At 41.4% G+C, this 17,537-nt stretch overlaps 1 protein-coding gene and 1 long non-coding RNA gene across 7 annotated transcripts in view; one reads left to right on the plus strand and one right to left on the minus strand.

Moving 5' to 3' along the window:
- Nucleotides 1–1,346: 1,346 nt before the first annotated feature.
- LOC114062141 lies at nucleotides 1,347–4,758 on the minus strand. The gene is made up of 3 exons (XR_003572313.1): nucleotides 4,401–4,758; nucleotides 2,499–2,577; nucleotides 1,347–1,749 (listed from the first exon to the last, which is right to left on the minus strand). It is a non-coding gene; the product is annotated as an uncharacterized LOC114062141 (long non-coding RNA).
- Nucleotides 4,759–4,996: 238 nt separating this feature from the next.
- Nucleotides 4,997–17,537, plus strand: part of CNOT2 (CCR4-NOT transcription complex subunit 2) — an 85,885-nt gene continuing 73,344 nt past the window's right edge. For 3 of the 6 annotated variants that reach the window (XM_027893243.1, XM_027893242.1, XM_027893247.1), the window contains exon 1: nucleotides 5,014–5,098. The gene's annotated coding sequence lies outside the window, so the exon portion shown is untranslated. Of the gene's footprint in view, nucleotides 5,099–5,682; nucleotides 5,703–17,537 lie in introns of those variants that run through there. The other 3 variants (XM_027893248.1, XM_027893250.1, XM_027893246.1) reach the window with 3 other exon arrangements.

Below are 17,537 nucleotides of genomic sequence, written 5' to 3' on the forward strand. Positions count from 1 at the left end.
GCAGCTGAGGGAGCTAGGGTTGTTTTACCTGGAAAAAAGGAGGCTTAGGGGGGACCTTACCACTCTCTACAGCTACCTGAAAGGGGGTTGCAGCCAGGAGGGCATTGGTCTCTTCTTCCAGGTAACAAGCGATAGGACGAGAGATGACCTTCAGTTGCACTAGAGGAGGTTTAGATTGGATACTAGGAAAATGTTTCCAACTGAAAGAGCGGTCAGGCTTTGTAACAGATTACCCAGGGAAGTGACAGCATTATAATCCATGGAAGTGTTCAAAGAATGTGTGGATGTGGCACTTAGGAACATGGTTTAGCTGTGAACATGGCAGTGCTGGGTTAATGTTATGATCTTAAAGGTCTTTTCCTTCCTCTAAACAATTGCAGGATTGCCTGATTCAGTAGTTTCTAATGAGAAATATCACTTCTGACCAGGCAGCTCTCCAACGACTACTAGCAAGCATTGACACTAACTAAAGTCTTGAGAACTAAGAGAGGAAGGGTTTCTCTTTTGCCACTGCCATGAATTCCATCTCTCTGGGGATAACGTTGCTTGCGAATGTCAGTCAGCACCTACTCTGGCACTGACTTGCGTTCCTCTAATAATTCCCTCCTCTGGAAAAGGTATTTCCATCTACAGCATCATTCTTCTCTTTGAAGAAATACTTGGAACTGCTGCTATCTCTAATAGTTGATTTATCCTCTCATTTACTAGCACTCTGGCAGACCTCTTAGTTCCTATTCAGCAATGTGAAGCATCTTATTTTTGGAAAATTTTATGTTTTATCTCCTCTTCAGGGTCATATTATTTTCCAGAATTGGCAGACTTCTTTTTAAACTTGGTATTTCTTTCCCCCCGATACTCTGTTATAATTAGCACTAAATCAGACACTGAAGGCACTACAGCAGAAGGCTGAGAAAGGGTTTCCTGATAGTAAAAATATGAAAGTCTGAGATAAAGATACTTCTGCTCCCAATATTCCCTCCTGGAAACTACAAATCCAGCAGATGAGAAGCCATCTGTGTGGATACCTTGTGATGCATTTTAACACTAAAACAGTAATTGAGCTGCACTTCTAGGGCTTCCCTTGCCAGCAGCCATCCCTGGAAATCCCCTGTAGGAGTGAAAGGATAGATAAGGACAGTGCCATGGAAACAGCTGATCCTTTCCTTACCTTTCCTAAATACACTACCAATTGGAGACTAGCTTGCAAAAGTCAAACTAACCTAATTCACATAAATCTAAATATTTTTTTATGCTCAATATAAGTGTAGTAATTAAGAACTATGAGAAAATAGGTAAGAAAATGTGAGGTCTTAGTCCTTTTATTCTTTAAAAAAAAATGCTTAATACCTCTTTGTGTTGAGATCTTTATAATATGTTTGGTCTCTTCTTTGACACACCTTTATCTTGTGTTTTAGAAATATTTAAAAAAATCAAAAAGGCTATACTAATGAAAAAAATCCACTATGTTCTTCTAGAGCAAAGATTAATGCCCAGCAGTGCTGTAACACTATAACTTTCCAAAGAGAGCAACTGAGAGACTTCTGAACACCATGCAGCAAGAAGGATATCAGGGAGAAGCTGCAGCTCCATATTCATGAGTGTCACACAATTGTGAGTTCAGCAGAAATCAGAAATTCTGCCTCTTGCAGAAGAGGTATTTTACTGTTTTAGCTAATCAAATGCATCTTGCAATCAATAGGCAGAATCTTCTGGTTCAAGCTGTTTCTTCTAAGGGATTTAAACTCTAATCTGAGAGAGGAAAATTCAGCCCGTTTCACTACTGCTGAAAAGCTGCCAACCCTTGCTCTAGGTGAGTGCACTATGTTTGTTTTTCCTGAAGAATACTGGGACAATATGTAGGTGGGAGAAGGAAAGACTCTTGCTGTGTTCAAATGAACCTTTTTGTTCTATTTAAAAATGACTTACAAGGGTGCATATTCATCATGTTCTGCCTCTACTCATAATTGAGAATCGTGATCTTACTATGATTAATTTAATTTTATGTTTTGTTGAATTGGAACAGCCTAACTCTGCCCTGCACATTCTCTGAGCAATTCGCCTTCCTCCCTCCTCTGTGGCAGCATTGTCCACATCTTCTGGAGACACCTGGAGTCATCGAGCACCCACAGACTCTCTGGAGCAAAGGTCCAGAAAAACTGCAGAGAATTTCCAGTGAACACTCAGATCCATAAAGCATTTGGGTATTCTAAGCACACCTGACTCTCTTGATGACCTCTTCCCAAATTTTCCACCCAGATCCTGTAGGTTTTTAGCCCTCTGTGGGCATTAGCAGAAGCAATAGTCCATGGAAGTCCAAATGGCTACTAGACACATGACTTCAGAACATGCATGTTAAGACCTCAGCTCTCAGGAACATTAGGTAAAAGGTTGTGTCAAGTGACTTTAACAGCACCACTTGAACTGTTGACTGCAGGGGCCTGCACACACAGTCACATGCAGGATATGTTTTCTGTAGTCATGCTTTATAGTTCATTCACTTGTGCTGCCATAGACAAACGTTTGCAGATTGACTCCAACAGGCCTTCTTACACTGGTTCCAGATGGATGTGTATCAGCCTACTCTGTGAAGTAAGTCAGAGTAAAAAGAAAGAGATCACTGACTAAATGAGATTAAAAATAACAAATGCATATCTGTTTGCAGACAAAGACTTATAGGAGGTAAAGCAGTACCATATATGGCTCAAAATGGATTAGGAGTGTCCCCACATGATTAGCAGTTCCAGCATTAAATGGGATCAGGGCACCCCTTTATTTAAGCAGGTGCAACTATGGGAAACAGGCCTCACCATTGCAGAAAAATGTATTGAGTCAAGACTAAAAGCAGCAAATGTATGAACACATCCTTGACAACTCACCCTCTTTAGTGGCTTCAGGGTTTTTTTAAAGCATTAAAACATTAACTGCTTTCACTTTCTTTAAGAAAACAAATGAGGAAGTAGAATGCACAGCTACTACAGCCTGAGTAATGAGGTTCCTCAACCAAACACAGCTTTAGGAAGGGTAGATTTTTTTAATTAACAGAATTTAAATCACAATTTACATACACTGTGGGTGCTAGTTAGGTAGTTTTACTAAGCTAACCAGTCTAAAACAATAAATGGTACTTTTTTCCCATTACCGAGCTCTGTTGAACTATACAGGCTCCTAGTCTTATGTTAACTGATTTGCATGTAAACTGTAATTTTGTACTGGCCAGAGAGATCAGTTCATGTAGATGCAATGACAATGTCAGGTGCTTGGTTCACTTGCATCACATTGTTGAGTACCATCTTAAATGACTTTTCTTTGGGACACTGGAAAAAGAATCAGCTTTTGAAAAAGAAACTCAGAACATTAAAGTGTAAAATAAAACACAATGAAGCAAAATGTTTGTAAATGGGTATAAAAGAGTCTGACTATCTCCAAATGCTTATTTAACGACACTGATGATGAATAACATTGATTATTGTTTTCAGTCTAAAAGTACTGCTTTGTCATGTGGTATGTAGAGTTGTTTGATTTTTCAGATTGAACAACAAAAGTAGTTCAGAAGTTCATAACCTACTTAAAACAGCATGTCACTTTTGGTGCTTTAAAATGGTTTGTTTATGGCAAATATATAAACACTTGACTCAAAAAAGAAAGGTTTACTTATTAGAATAGTGAAACGCAGTGTTTTCCTGGTTGATGTACATAGACGTTCATTTCAATGACATGGCACTCATGTTCATCACACAATTGAGCTGCATAAAAAGGTGGTGGCATTAAGAAACTGGCCTCCTGGTTTTGGTTGAAGACTGTTCTTTCATCTTCGAAACATTTATATTGACAGATGCATTACTGTAATACTAATGTTTCTCTAACAGTGTTGTGCAACCTACTGAATTCTTAATTCAGTAATTCTAAAAGCAGTTTGAAGGTTCAAAACCAAACCTGAGAAGAAAGCACAAGTGAAACTATTGACAGAAACCTGCTGTTTCTGGCTAAGTATGATATGTTCATCTTTTTGTTTGAATTTTTAAACTTCATGATGATTTCTCAACAAAATTAAGGTAGAATACCATTGTTTTTCTTGATGGAGCAGAGCAGCCAGCTCACCAATAATGTTGGCCTTGATCCTGTAAACACTTGTGAAAGGCTTAGCTTTTGTACCATTGACAGTCTCACTGAATTCAAGGGGATTATTAGCATTATGAGTGTTTTGTGCATCAGCACTTACTGTACTTGAGCCACTGCTATAGACATACATGTTTTGAGGGTCGATAAATTGAAAACAAACGTCCAGTTGCATCATCTCAGTAACGCTTTTCCACTTTACTAACACACAAAGTGGATAGTGGGGCCTTCCTCCTTGCTGCTACCACACTGCAGAGAAAATAGGAATTTTCACACAGTTTTACCCCCTCGAGACGGTATTTCCTGACCTAGATCTCCCGCAGGATAACACACAGCCTGCGGCGAGGCCAGGCCTTTCCTTCTGTGCTCTGTAACCCACGGGCAGTAGACAAGCCCGGGCCACGGGGGATGGGACACCCCCTCTGGAAGCTGGGGCGCTTCCCAGGAGAGCGCGTCCCCCCGGGGTAGGTCTGCACAGGCCCCCGGCATCCGCGGGGGCGAGGGGAGGGCCGGGGAGCCCCGCTCCGCCCGGACCCCGCTCACCCTGCGCCCCGCCGCGGCCCGGCGTCCCCGGCCTGCGCGCCGCCCTCTCCCCTCACGAAACCGGACCCGGGGCGGGCTCCTCCCCGGCCGGCAGCGCCTCAGCGGAGCCGCGGAGCGCGGCGGGACCCACGGCCTGTGGGCCCGGCCCCCAGCGCTGGGCCGCGTCTCCCGCGGGAGGCGGAGGGAGCGCAGCCGAGGGAGCTGCTTCTCTCTCCTTCCTCCTCCCTCCCCTCGCCGTCCCCCTGGGCCTGCCCGGGGGCCGGGCGGGCCGTTCCGGACGCTGCGGCGGCGCTGCCCCCGCCCCTCGGCGCTGGCGGCCGGGCCGAGCGGCGGCGGGGTCACGGCGGCGGCCGGGTCAGAGGGTAAAGGTTGCTCCCCCAGCATCCTCCGTGCTGGATACTCAGCCATCTTGGATCCGCGGGACAAGAAAATTCATGCGGTGAGTCCGGCCCCGGCCGCCCCTCCCCGGCCCCGCCGCCCGCCGGGGCCCCGCCGCCGTCCCGGACGCGGCCCGATGCGGGAGGCCCGGGCGGCGGCGCGACCCGCGGCGGGGCTCGGTGGGCCCGGGGCCGCCCCGCCGGGTTTCCGTTTGCTTTTGTCTCCGAGGGGGAGCGGGGGGGACGCGCGGCGCCCGAGCCGGGGGCGCAGCCGCAGGCCCGGCCCGGCCCGCCACCCCCCGCCCTCCTTCGCGGCCGCGGGCAGCGCCGGCCGCCGGGCGCCGCTCCGGGGTCGGGTGAGGCCGCGGCCTGGCCGTGCCCAGGCCCCGCATCCCCGCGGCCGCCGTTGGCAGCTCGCCCCGCGGCCCGCTCGGCCCGCCCGAACGGCTCCTTCCCGCCGCCGCCCCGCCCGCCGCTCCCGGGCCTCCCCCGGCCCTCCGAGCTGGTCCCCGCGGGGCTGCGCGCCCAGCCGGCCCCCACCCCTGCCTTCCCCGGGCCCGGCGCCGGGGCAGCGGGACCTGCCGCCCACGGCCGGGGCCGCGCCGGCCCCGCGCCTCGCCGAGCGGCCGTGCGGCCTGCGCCGCGGGCCCCGGGCGGAGAGCGGCGGCGAGGCGGGGGTGCTGCTGCCTGGCTTTCTCCTGGAAAATATTTTTTTTTTTTGCCTGCGCCTGTTCCAGTCTCTTCCTGGCGGAGGTTAAGGCGGTGTGTAAACAGGTTCTGGTTTTCCCTCGGACGTGTTTGTAAAACAAACTTGAAAGGGACCGAGCGCAGCCGCCAGAGGAACGAGCCGGCCTTCCCCTGCCCGCCGGGGCGGCGGTGACAAGCTCTGTCGTGAACCTGGCCCGTGCTGGGGGAGAAGGTGGCGCAGGGTGACAGGTTAGGGATGAGACGGGGACAGTAGTGTTGCAGAAAGGTGCAAGAGTCAGAGCTGGCCATCCAGTTAGAGTATGTGTGCACTTGGTGAAAGCAAGGTACCATCTAATGAGTATTCTCGGTTTTGGGGTTGGTTTGTTTTTGTGAAGTTGCACGTAACTTTGTTTTGGAGGCCCTGTAATGTGGGAAAATGGAAACATGCTTGTGTTAAGTGTGGTAGCTTCTGCTGCTGATCCACATTTTAGCAAAAGCACGTTTTCATTTCTACTGTCTGTTTTATCAGGCAAAAAGTTGTTTTCAACTTTGCACTCTTATCCCCAGGGAAGATCAGAACTTTCTATGGGTCCTTCATGTGTATATATGTATGTATGTATGCGTGTGTAACTTGAGTGTGTGCAGGAGACATTCCTGTGTGCCTGCACGGCAGCAACATCTGGTGTTGGTGGCTGGCTGCTAGTCTTTACTCTTCAGCTGGGGGGAGGGAGTTTAAGATGATCAAACCTGCTGTCACATCAGTTAGTCAAGACCTTTATGTTTCTGGAAACTTGGATATGTTTCAGACTGTTAAGACTTGTGAAGACCTGCAAGAGCAAAATAATTGTTGAAGTTTATATTGCAAAGACATATTTGTTTGGACCTGGGAGAATAGCTGTGTGCGTTGATGTACTTTGAGTTCTCTTATAGTGACAACTTAATAGAACACAACTTGCAATATCAAGTTTTATGATCTGGAACATGATGTTATGTGTCCAATGCCTTTTGCTTTTCTTTTTGCCCCCAACTTCCACTGTTGTTTATGTTGAGAATTCAGCTGGCATGCTAAACTTCAAGGCGTTGACTGCTTCTGATTTTAGAAAGGGATTTGAATACTCACTATCAAGAGCTGACTGACTTGACTTGCAAGTGTATTTCCGTTTCACTTTCAGGAAGCTGTTGATAAAGCTAAGAGTGTAGTAGTAGATAAACCTTGTCTACACATCTCTTCTAGAAACTTAATATTGCTGTCAAAGCAGTCATTGTTATTGCAACCCATTCGTGTATAAGTTCTATCAACAAATGAAAGAAAAGCCCTTAGCTAAAAACTGGAAATAAAGAAACCCCAGAAATTTATGAAAAAAAAAAAAAAATTGAGTTCTCTTTAGCAGAATCTAATTTTAGAGAATTGTTTTCAATGGAAAAAATAGGGCAGTTAATGTGTCCTGAAGCTGGATGCTAAAAAACAGTCCCATACATGGCTGTTTTCACCTGAAAATTGTGGTCTTTACCTCACTCACTTCATACAAAAATTCTGTGTACCTGCAGTGATAGATCTCAGAGAGGATTTCTGCTGTATTTGCTGTATTTCTGAATGCATTTGTGCATTGGGTTTGAAATAGGAACATTATTGCTTTTTTAGCTTCTACTGTAGCTTTCTTAAAAATTACACTAATTTTCATGTTGGTGCAAGGTCTGTCATACAGTAATTGCAAAGTTGTCACCTCATTATAGCTTTAAAGCATCCTTGTGTCCATAACTTTGTTTACAGAAATGTCTTCCACCTCCTTCTTTTTATTGACTCAAGAAGTGAATAGAACTTAAAAATACACTGTAGTTGAATTAAAATAGAAGTTTCTTGCACCTGACTTTCTGACTTGATCTGGAAACTGAAGAGAAGCCATTGAATGGCTTGTTTTGCTATGAGGCAGCGTAGAAAGTGCGCCAAGTACGGAATTTTGTTCTAAAGGAAGGAGACTCATGTATTTAACTTTTTAAAATTATGTCTTCCCTTAAAGCTATAATTTGACTGAATACAGATTTTTAAAAGGCACCTTAAAAAAATATGTTCCTAAAGAAAAAAAAAAAAGAAAAATTCTTAAATTCTTGGCAGAATACTTGCTGTATTTGTTGTGTGTTTCTAAATGTTAGCTTAAATGAAAGCCCTGTGCCAGTTCTATAGAAGTACAGTAAGTCAAACCAACATTTTTTACCATAGATTTAAATGATTGTTCTGTAAGCGATGCAGTTTTTCTAATTTTAAATATCATTATTAATACAGCGTATATTTGGATTTCAGTACTTGTTGTCAAAAGCTTAGAAGTTCAAGTTAGGTTAACTTTGCTTCATCTGGGCTTTTGAGATATAAATAAATAAAAAATTTGTAAGTAAACATTCTGCTATACAAGCTAATATTTTTGCTTGAAATTTATCCTTATGTCTCACATGCACTGGAATGAGCAATTCAATACAACCTGTTTCAGTTGTGTTTCCTGAGTCATTGGCCTTTTTTTTCTTTGCAGATGTGCTTTAGCACATAGGTGCTGTGTTTGTGTGTGTTGCATTGGTCTCCTGACCCAGGTTCCTGTAAAAGCATTGGAACACTTGAAATTTTGTGTGTAGTCTCATTGACTTTAAAGCGTCGATACTTGTCTGTTAACTTTTTGCTTGAGAGTTTTCATGATGGATGTTGTATGTTGACAGCTAACTATGTTTTTATTGAGCATTATAACAGCGTAGGAAGAATTGTGTCAAATGAAAATACTGCACAGTAGGATATTTTAAATTGTCCTTATGGAATTATTTTGGTTTTGGGGCAGGTGTGTGTATATGAAATATGGTCTGTACCAATCAGCAAGAGATTTTTACATAGGATTGAAAATCTTTGTGTTTTTATCCTTAAAAATAATAAAAAATGGGCAAAACCCCAAAACCTCAACCATAAAATGTTCAGATTGCTTTTAATTTATAGTTTATCTTTCATTTGTAATACTCTGATGAAAACAGAATATTTGTACTGTGTTGGTATGTACTAGCTCAGCTTCTGGTCTAATTGTGTAATAGGCTCCAAATCAAGGTGCAAGTGGTCCTTGCCCAAAGATGTTACTGAGACCCTGTAATTTGTCTTGAGGTAGCATTGGTTATCAGTAACATTACAGAAAATATGTCCATTTTTCTTTGCCCTTGACTTGGTTGCTCTGCCATCTGATTGTTCTTTCCAATGGTAATATGTTTAATTTTACAACTCTGCATTTCCTATCAAGATTCCTTTCAGATTAGGCTGGTAGGTAAAGGATTTGATTATAGTGAAGACTTTTTTCAGACGCATTCTCATCTTCGTGAATTGCAATGCGAGAGTTGTTGACCAGAAATTTAGTAGTAAGTAAACAATTGTTTCTTCCTGTTTTCATTTTGATTTGGGATAATTCTTGGGGGAGTTATTTTAAAGTATCATTTTTTATCCCATGTCACTGAGTTTTTTCTGGGTTTTTTTGTTGCGCTGGGTAGTGTAATGAACTTCAGAAGCATTTTTAAAACCCTGCCTTCAGATTTTTTTATGCACTTGAGATGGATCAATGATGTTTGAATACAGTTGGCCGAAGTCAAATTATTTGTCAAAAGGTATAGTTTATTTAAACTGAAAACTAGTATAGCATGCTGCTGTGTTTGTGGTACATAAAATGGAAACTCTGACTTTGCATTACTCGTGCTGAGCAGGCAGTAATCCAATGGGTTGAGTTGGATTGTGCTTTCTGTCTTTCTGAGTTACACACTGAAGTGATGCTTAAGTCATTTAACCAATTTATAGCCAAGTTCTAGTCTGTAGCAAGAGAATAATGGTTTCCTGTGTTGTGCTTGTGTGGTTCAAGGCTTCTGTGGAACTAGGTAGCAGTAGCAGTTAAGGTATACAGTTAGGGAAAACAATATTAAAAGCCCTGAAATGGCCAAAATGGCAGTTGGGTTGTCTGTCCTTTTGTGTTTTGAATTGCACGTCTACAACATTTTCATTACAATCTGAATATGTCTGTATTTGGAAACAATAGCAAGGAGTTTCCAGGCACCAAAAAGTAGCAGTAGGACTAATTATGGCCAACTATTTTGAATTATAAAATGTTCATGTTTAGATTTGTAGGCAGCTTCTTGGCAAACAAGTTTTTTTAAGGCAGTCTTTGTAACAGAGGCAATGATAATGTAATATCTTATATTATCTTTTCTGTCAAAGAGTTGTAGGATGATGCTTGTCCTGGTGTAAAATGGATAACTAATACTTCTGTCAGTAGACTGTATACACTCATCATGCAGTCTATATGACTGTGTGAGTTTTTGCTCTGAGCTTCACTAGAACAGTATTTTTACCCTTCCAGCCTACTAAAACCTTGCATTGTCTGAGGGAGAATGACTATTCCTTGTAAGTATTTTTAATGCATTTTTTTCTAATTGTAAAAACTATTCGTGCAAAGGAAATGTTGCCAGAGAATTATAATGATGGAAAAAGGTCTGCCAACCTTCTTTCTGTTGCTCCATTTTGAAGGGGACTTGTTTGGGTCTATGCTTGAAGTCTTTTACCATTTAGTAGGGATGAGGTTTGTGAGAAAGTACTTGTTGCATATAAATATCTGTTTTTTGAAAAATGTATAAGCAGGAAAATATCTGTGAAGCAGGTATTATATGTAAAGACTAAGGCTAAAAAAATGTATGGAAGAAGGTCTTCTGTCTTCTTGAGTGTTTATACCATGTGTTGTGATGTGGAGAAGTGGAAATTGGAAAGGTTTTCAAAAAGAAATCAGCTGTATGCTGTGTCAACTTTTGATGATGAGCAATTCTGAATGTTAAAGTACCTTGCAATATGGTGTCCACCTGTGAAACTGTTTGACGTAAAAAATCTTTTTTATGAGATGTTTGATTACTTTATTGCAGTGTTGGTACTACTCTTGATACTTCACTGTGTGGTGTACCTTTTCCAACATGTCAAAAGCACCATCATAAAGTAGAAGGGTACCTTATGTTGAAATCTTAATTTGTTGGCTTATTTCCTGGATGTGGATGCACATTTCTAGTAGGTTGATCAAGGTCAGGTTCATTAAGATCAGCATTACACCTGAGAATAAGTCAGTATTACTTTTTACTTCATGATGCAAATTGAAGTCAATTCAGGTTCCTTTGCTACTGTGATATGGAGGGATTTTTTTGTTTTGTGTTTTTTGTTTGTTTTGTTTGTTTAAGAAACATTGGCATTTTCAGGATATGTTTTGGACAATAAATACATGTTTTCTTTCCCCTCCCCCCTCCTTCCAATTTCATGCAAGTTCAGTTAGGTTAGAACATAAATCCTGTGAGACATCTATGATGAAACAGGGAATATCTGAATTTCTAGCAAGGATAAAGTGTAGTTTTCAAGAGATCAGTGCTCTTCTGAACTTTCCTTATCTCAGGCCAGTGTATATTGTGACTCCCAGCAGAATATGCTTGATGGCAAGTAGTATTTTCATAGCAGTTTAATTAGGAATTTGCAAACTGTTGATATTAGCTGTAATCTAAATCTTTATTGTTTCCAAAAGACATGGAAGTAGTTTAAAGGATTTCTTTTTTAAAGCATCTGGCAGTTCTTTTAGGGTCCTAAGTGTAGATTCATTTCAGACTAGTCTGAATTAGTTTATATAGCAAAGTTCAACAAGTCTTGGAAACTGGGATGGCCAAGTGTAGGCCTGGTTGGTAACCAGGAGTGACTCACTGAGAGGAGGCATCTTTAACTGCCCCTGAACTGTGCATTCCGGCTGGGCCTTTCTGTACTAGTGAACACCTGCATCTGCAGAGTCCAGTTACTAAAACAAAATAATTTTGAGAAGTGTATTTTAAAACTTGAGAGACTAAAGGTAGTCCATAGGCCCTGCTGTACTTAGGAGAGAGCCTGAAGAGGAGTAACATAGACCACAAACGAATAAACAGTGGTAGTAAGATCTGTTGATAGTAGAATGTGCTTAATGGATTGTTTTATGTTTGGAACTACAAGAAATAAAATAATTTAAAGTAGGCCAAGTATATACAGGTATATGTTCAGTTAACTCAGAAGTTAAGCATTTAACTGAATTTATACTTTATATAAACAGGTTTATGTATGGAAACTTAAATCAGAAAGAGAAGTTAAGATTCAAATTATGGTCCTGCAGACCTCATACAGTTGTGTCTAGGTAGAGGAAGGAAGTTCAAATTGGTGTACACTCTTGGAAAAGAAATAGTGAGACCTCATCCACTATGTATTCCATAGGATGGCAGCTGGTCATCCATCCTGTAAGCATATGCAGACTTCCAGAGTATGTGTACCATAACTGTCTTTTCTCTGGAGTGAGGGGAAAGCCATGAAGAGATGTGGAAAAGAAGGAAGTTGAGGGCTATCATGGTTTAAATATTAAAGAACCAATCTGTTAGAAAGAACCAATTTGTGAGAAACTAATTTTTATTAGTTCTGCTGCTCATAGAGAAGAATATGTCTTTATGATTAGTAGTTTGTGGTTTTGTTTGGTTTTTCTTTATCTAATGAATGTAAATTAACTTGCATAGTCTCAGATGGGTCAGTATTTTTTGGGACTGTCAGGAGAGAACTCCAATCTGAATAAAATCTGATATTCGGCTCCAACTGAGCAGTTGTTCTTTGTGCATATTGATGTAACTGTCCATGGCTCTGCAACAGATTCCAGTGCAGTACTTAATTTTGTAATGTGCTTCTAAAAATAAGTGCATAGTCTTATGTAACACATCTTGTATTGTTAGCACCTAGAGGCTTCATCCCTACTGGTATGAAGCAGAACACATCCTACGTAATTTTTGATTGTGTGTATTTACATCTGAAATATTTTCCCTGTCAATGTCTATGACCAAAGAGTAGCTTTGCTTGTGTTTTAGGAGTATCAAATATCTTGTTTACATGGTTAGGTATGTTACTCCTCTGCATATCTGAGCAAAACAATAGTTTGAAAGGTACTATATAGTTCAGCAGACATTTGTTTCACTAAAGAAGCCCCAGGGATTCCTGCTCACAGGTATGTGCACTTTCTCAGAGACCTCTCACTTAATTTGGCTCTGTACTGTAAGAGTTCTGCAAGTCCGTGGATGCTGCAGACATGAAAATGAGATGTTAATCATGCTAATGCAGCTTCGAAATCTCCTTGAAAATAAACCTCACTATTTTTTCAGCACTTTAGGTGACATTTATGATCAAATTACACTTTTCTGCTAGTTTTTGTACACCACTTGCTGTAGTCTTAGCAATGTTTTGATCTCTTTAATGTGACTTTTCTCATGCTTTTTGAATTCAGGCTGCAAATAACATGTTAAATGATAGTATGCATCATGTCTTGCTGATAGGATGATACTGTACAGAACAAACTTGTCACATGCACATAATTTAAGGATCAGAAATTGAATTTATTGAGAATTATAGCTTTATCACGGAATACCTGGGTTCTCATTTTTCACCACTTCTTGAAGTAGCTGCTATATTTCTATGTTAGGAGCGCAGCTAAAATTTCTGAGTAGAGGACTGAAAGTTCCTCTCAAACTCTGAGGCCAGAACAGAGACAACTGTTGTTTATTCTATTACTGTCCTTCTAAAAGTTAATTTTCTATAGTGTTGTTTACTGACATCCCAAGTCAGTAAAGTCCTTCTCTTTCCCTGAGGGATCCGGTAGTTTCTCCAGTGAGGAATGATTTCAAAGGGATCTGTGCTCTGAAGAAATAGGTACTTGTTAAACTAAACAAACAAGTGGTCCCTTCATTCAGTTGGAGCTCTAACAATAAAAAAGATTTTTGTAGATGCTTTTTTAATGATTGTTTTATCTGAACAATTCAAATAATTTAATTTTGTAGCGGTGTCTAGGTCAGGTATCCATAACTTTGGGACAGGGGAAGTACTGTCAGCCCTCAGACTTCCTTTTCAACTGTGGAGGTAATCTAGGAAGATTGAAAAAGTTGTAAAACTTGGTATTTGTGACACAAGAAGCCCATGCTTTAGTGTGAGGGTTACCCTTGGCTAAGTATGGGGTACCTTTGTCCTTTCTGAGGCCAAACAGCATATATATATATTCACGTAGTTAGATAGGTGCCATTTCTACGTGGATAGGCTTTGTTTCTTGTTTGGATTTGGGTCGTTCAGTGGGAGAGTGGGCAACAACAGCAGGCGACAGCCTGTTGTAAGACCTGTCATCCTATGCCTTCTTCCTTTGGTTGTGCATGCTAAGAAACCTTTTTGACCCAGCTTATGTATTGGGAGGGGAAACCACAAAGCAATGCACCACCCTTCCTGGAGGCCTCTGGATACCATCCCCTTATGCTGGTGACAGGGAGGCAATCCCTCCGGTTCTTGGGGAACTGCTGACTGTGTCTGTGAGAGAGGAGAGCTGGATATCTAACACAAAACCATTGTTCCTTAGCTTTGCCTTGTGACTGGAAGCATTTGGCATTTTCCTCAATTCTGGGCTCTCCAGAAAGAGCCCTGGGACACAGCTGGAGCACTGTAGGTCTGGAGGAAGGAAGGACGTTCATTTGCTGGCCCTGAGGGGCTCCTGAGTGCCATGTTCTTTGTGGGGAAAGGCCAGGACTGTGCCCTAGCCACTCTGGAGCAGGCACGCACCTTTGGTAGGCAAATCAAGGAGCAGGAGAGCAAGGGTGGGGCAAGCATCCCAGAGAAGAAGAGCCTGTGCAGGCCGGGCCGAGTTATTCTGTGCCTGGTGTGTCGGCCCAGGCTTAGCCTGTCACCTAGTACTTTGCTTGTAGAGAAGAAATGCAATGTTTTTATAAGCAAATATGTTTTTCTGTTCTGTTTGGTATTTATTTCCTCTCTTTCTAGGGTAGGAGTCCAGGGAGCCAAACGCAAGAATAACACATTTGTTGTGTATTTCATTTTTTGTGTGCCCAGTCTTCTTTTTTACGAGTGTATCCCACAGTTTCCTCACCACATCTGTCTGTTGTCTGTCTGTCTGCTGGTAAGAGAAGACTACTAAAGTGAAGGAGGCCCTGGCAGTTGGCATTTTATCACCGAGCCTTGCTGGCTTGGTTTGAGCAGGGCTGTGTCAGGAAACTCCTGGTTCCACTACATTCATGGGAGGTTGTTAGGAGAGGGGAGTTTTGTGAAAAGAATTTCTCATTTATTTTTGTGTGAAGAATCAGTACATACTTTTTAAACACTTAATTGTCCTGTTAATATAATTTAACTTTGTGATGTCAGTGTTTATCCTGCACTCATTGTGTAACTTCGTATTTATGAAAAGTTTTAGATTTTTGTGGAAGATGGTATAGTGACCCCTTTCCTGTCTAATTAAGCAAAACTTTGACATTTTATGTGAGGGTTATTCAAAATCTGCATTTTTGACATGCAGCTTATAGAATGAAGGGATAGTCTTTTATTGATTAACCCAGGGTCAGAATGAGCTCACATCCCTCTAATGTTGCCCTTGATATGGCACTCTATAAAACTGTGTGGGTACGTTTTGATCCTTCTGAGGTATCATATTTTGGTTATGAACCTGTTTTCTGTGAAAACCTTTAGTCAGTAATAATTGTAGTGACACTTATCTGCTAGTGTTTTTAGTGGAAAGGCAAAAAGAGTATAAAAACCCCAAGGGAATGATAGATTTTGCTTAGAAGGTAAGCTTCTGAAATTGTTACGCATGAAGAACATGTAAAATAATCCAGTTGTCAGGGTTAAACTAATACTGAAACAAGAAAAGAAAATTGAAAATGGTGTTGCTTAATCAGTTGCCCTCATGCTTTGTAGTGTCAAACCCAGAAGACACACCAAATTCTGCCTTGGTTTAGAGAAGAAAGTTCCCTTTGGTGGTGTGTTTTTTCTCTCTGAATACAGCTACCACAGTTCTGCCCAACTTCTACTTTTGTCTCTTTTTTTATTTTCCTTTCTCTCTCTTCTGTATTTTTCTCTCACAGGTGAGACTCCAGTGGTTTCACAGTAAGGATGCTATTTTGGAGCAAGATGGACAGCTGCTGATAGAGCAGATTTGGTTTGGTTTCTGCACAAGGCCTTGTCATTCACTGGAAACCTCGCCAGGTCCTGCTTCTGTCAGGAGTCTGACCTCTGTGGAAACTATAAAACTGGCAAAATAAAATCAGCAAAAAATCAGAATTACAAATGGCTAGATTACTAATGGAAATATGTCCCTTGAGTAAGAATGAGACTCCTAGTGATACCCTGTAATTACGCATCTGTTATTAGAAACTAATTTAAATTTGAGGTTGATGTATGCAGTGATAGTGATAGAAATCTACGCAACTCTGGTGAGATGGTCGTGTTCTTGTCCGTAATCATTCTTCTGTAATATCAAACAGACTTTAAAATTTTAGCCATTAAAAGTTTAAATTTTTTTTCACTTTGTGTGAGAAGCTTTTAGCTGGGTTGGTACATAAACCTAGAGAAGAGCAACTACGTTCCATCAAGTTGTGAAGGCTTTCCCAGTGTTGTATAGGCACGTGATCCTGAGAACTTCAGTTTTATCTGAAGACAGGGGTTTTGATAGATGCAAGGCACTTAAGATTGGATTTTTTTGTTTCCTGTACTCCCAAAATGCCTGTTTTTTTCTACCTTATGTATTCTTATGATTTGTTGGGTAGGTTTTTTTTGCCCCTTGCTTTTCTTTCATCAGTTGTTTTCACTGAGTTTCATTTCTTCCCCAACAATTTATTGAAAAAGATCGAAAAGCAAAGTTTTGGATTACCTCATTGTTCTTCCTGATGCTTAATCCTTGTATTGCCGTGTCATAAACTTGTCTCATTTTCAGTTCATAAATGAAGAGGGATGTAGGTCACTGTTTATATGAGCATTTGAAGTTTTGTTACAAACAAACTCCTCCCTCGGTACATAAGACCCTGCTTCAGTGACTGTTAAAATTGCAAATTCAAGGGAATCTGAATTGAAGAAGTACTGGAATGAAGGTTTGCTTTCCTATCTTAACTCAGGATCCATCTCCATGTCACTGTTATATAGTTTTCTTCATCAAATGGTTTTTTCCCCAGAGCACTCTGGTCTCATTGGTTAGAGTGGATGCATGGTGTTCTCTCACTGAGTTTTTTTTTTTAATCTCCTTGTTCAGATTTTGCTATCCAAAATTATAAGTAAATACTGTGTTAGTGTTTTCTCTCCAGTTTCTTCATTACAGTTTCATGGAAGTGCTTTATAATGTTTTCGAAAAAGTTATATTTTATATTTCCTCACCAGAGTGACAGCCATGCATTACAAATAGAGAAACTGAGACATTGGTGTAACATTTCGTAATAGAAATACCTTTCATTTAATTTACAGCTGTGAATAGTTAATGCTTCTGCATAGACTTGAAATATTTCAAGCAGAAGACACTTGTGAAAATCTTTGTGTGGCTCCCCTAGCATTATTTAAAAAATGAAAATACAAACCTTAAGAGACAGGCATAAAATCAGTTTACATATGTGGAATTTAGGCATCTTAGCTAGACATACTGTTTTCTTTCTATAGTCTCTGTGTCATTAATGAGAGGAAGATAGAGGTGCATCTTGACAGTGGTCCCTGGTCCATTGGCCAAGAAAATCCAGAAGGAGTGGGTCCAAGATCTGAGGCTCTCAGTGCTGTAGTGGTTGTGTCTCTGGGGCTCTTTGCTTTCCCATCAGCATCTTACACATCTCTCTCTTTCTTCCTGCAATTTCTTTTTCTGTTCCTGTTTGGAACTCGAATTCCTCTTCTGGTTTCCTCCTCCCCTAGCTATTGTCCTGATAGCACCTAACTGGTTTGTAAGAGAATTAAAAGTATTTGTCAGTCCTAGGATGAAGTGCCCTTAG

This window comes from Empidonax traillii, unplaced genomic scaffold (assembly GCF_003031625.1).
Source record: "Empidonax traillii isolate 1590-97213 ecotype Southwest subspecies unplaced genomic scaffold, ASM303162v1 scaffold385:size1130455, whole genome shotgun sequence".
In the NCBI taxonomy this organism is placed as follows: Eukaryota; Metazoa; Chordata; class Aves; order Passeriformes; family Tyrannidae; genus Empidonax; species Empidonax traillii.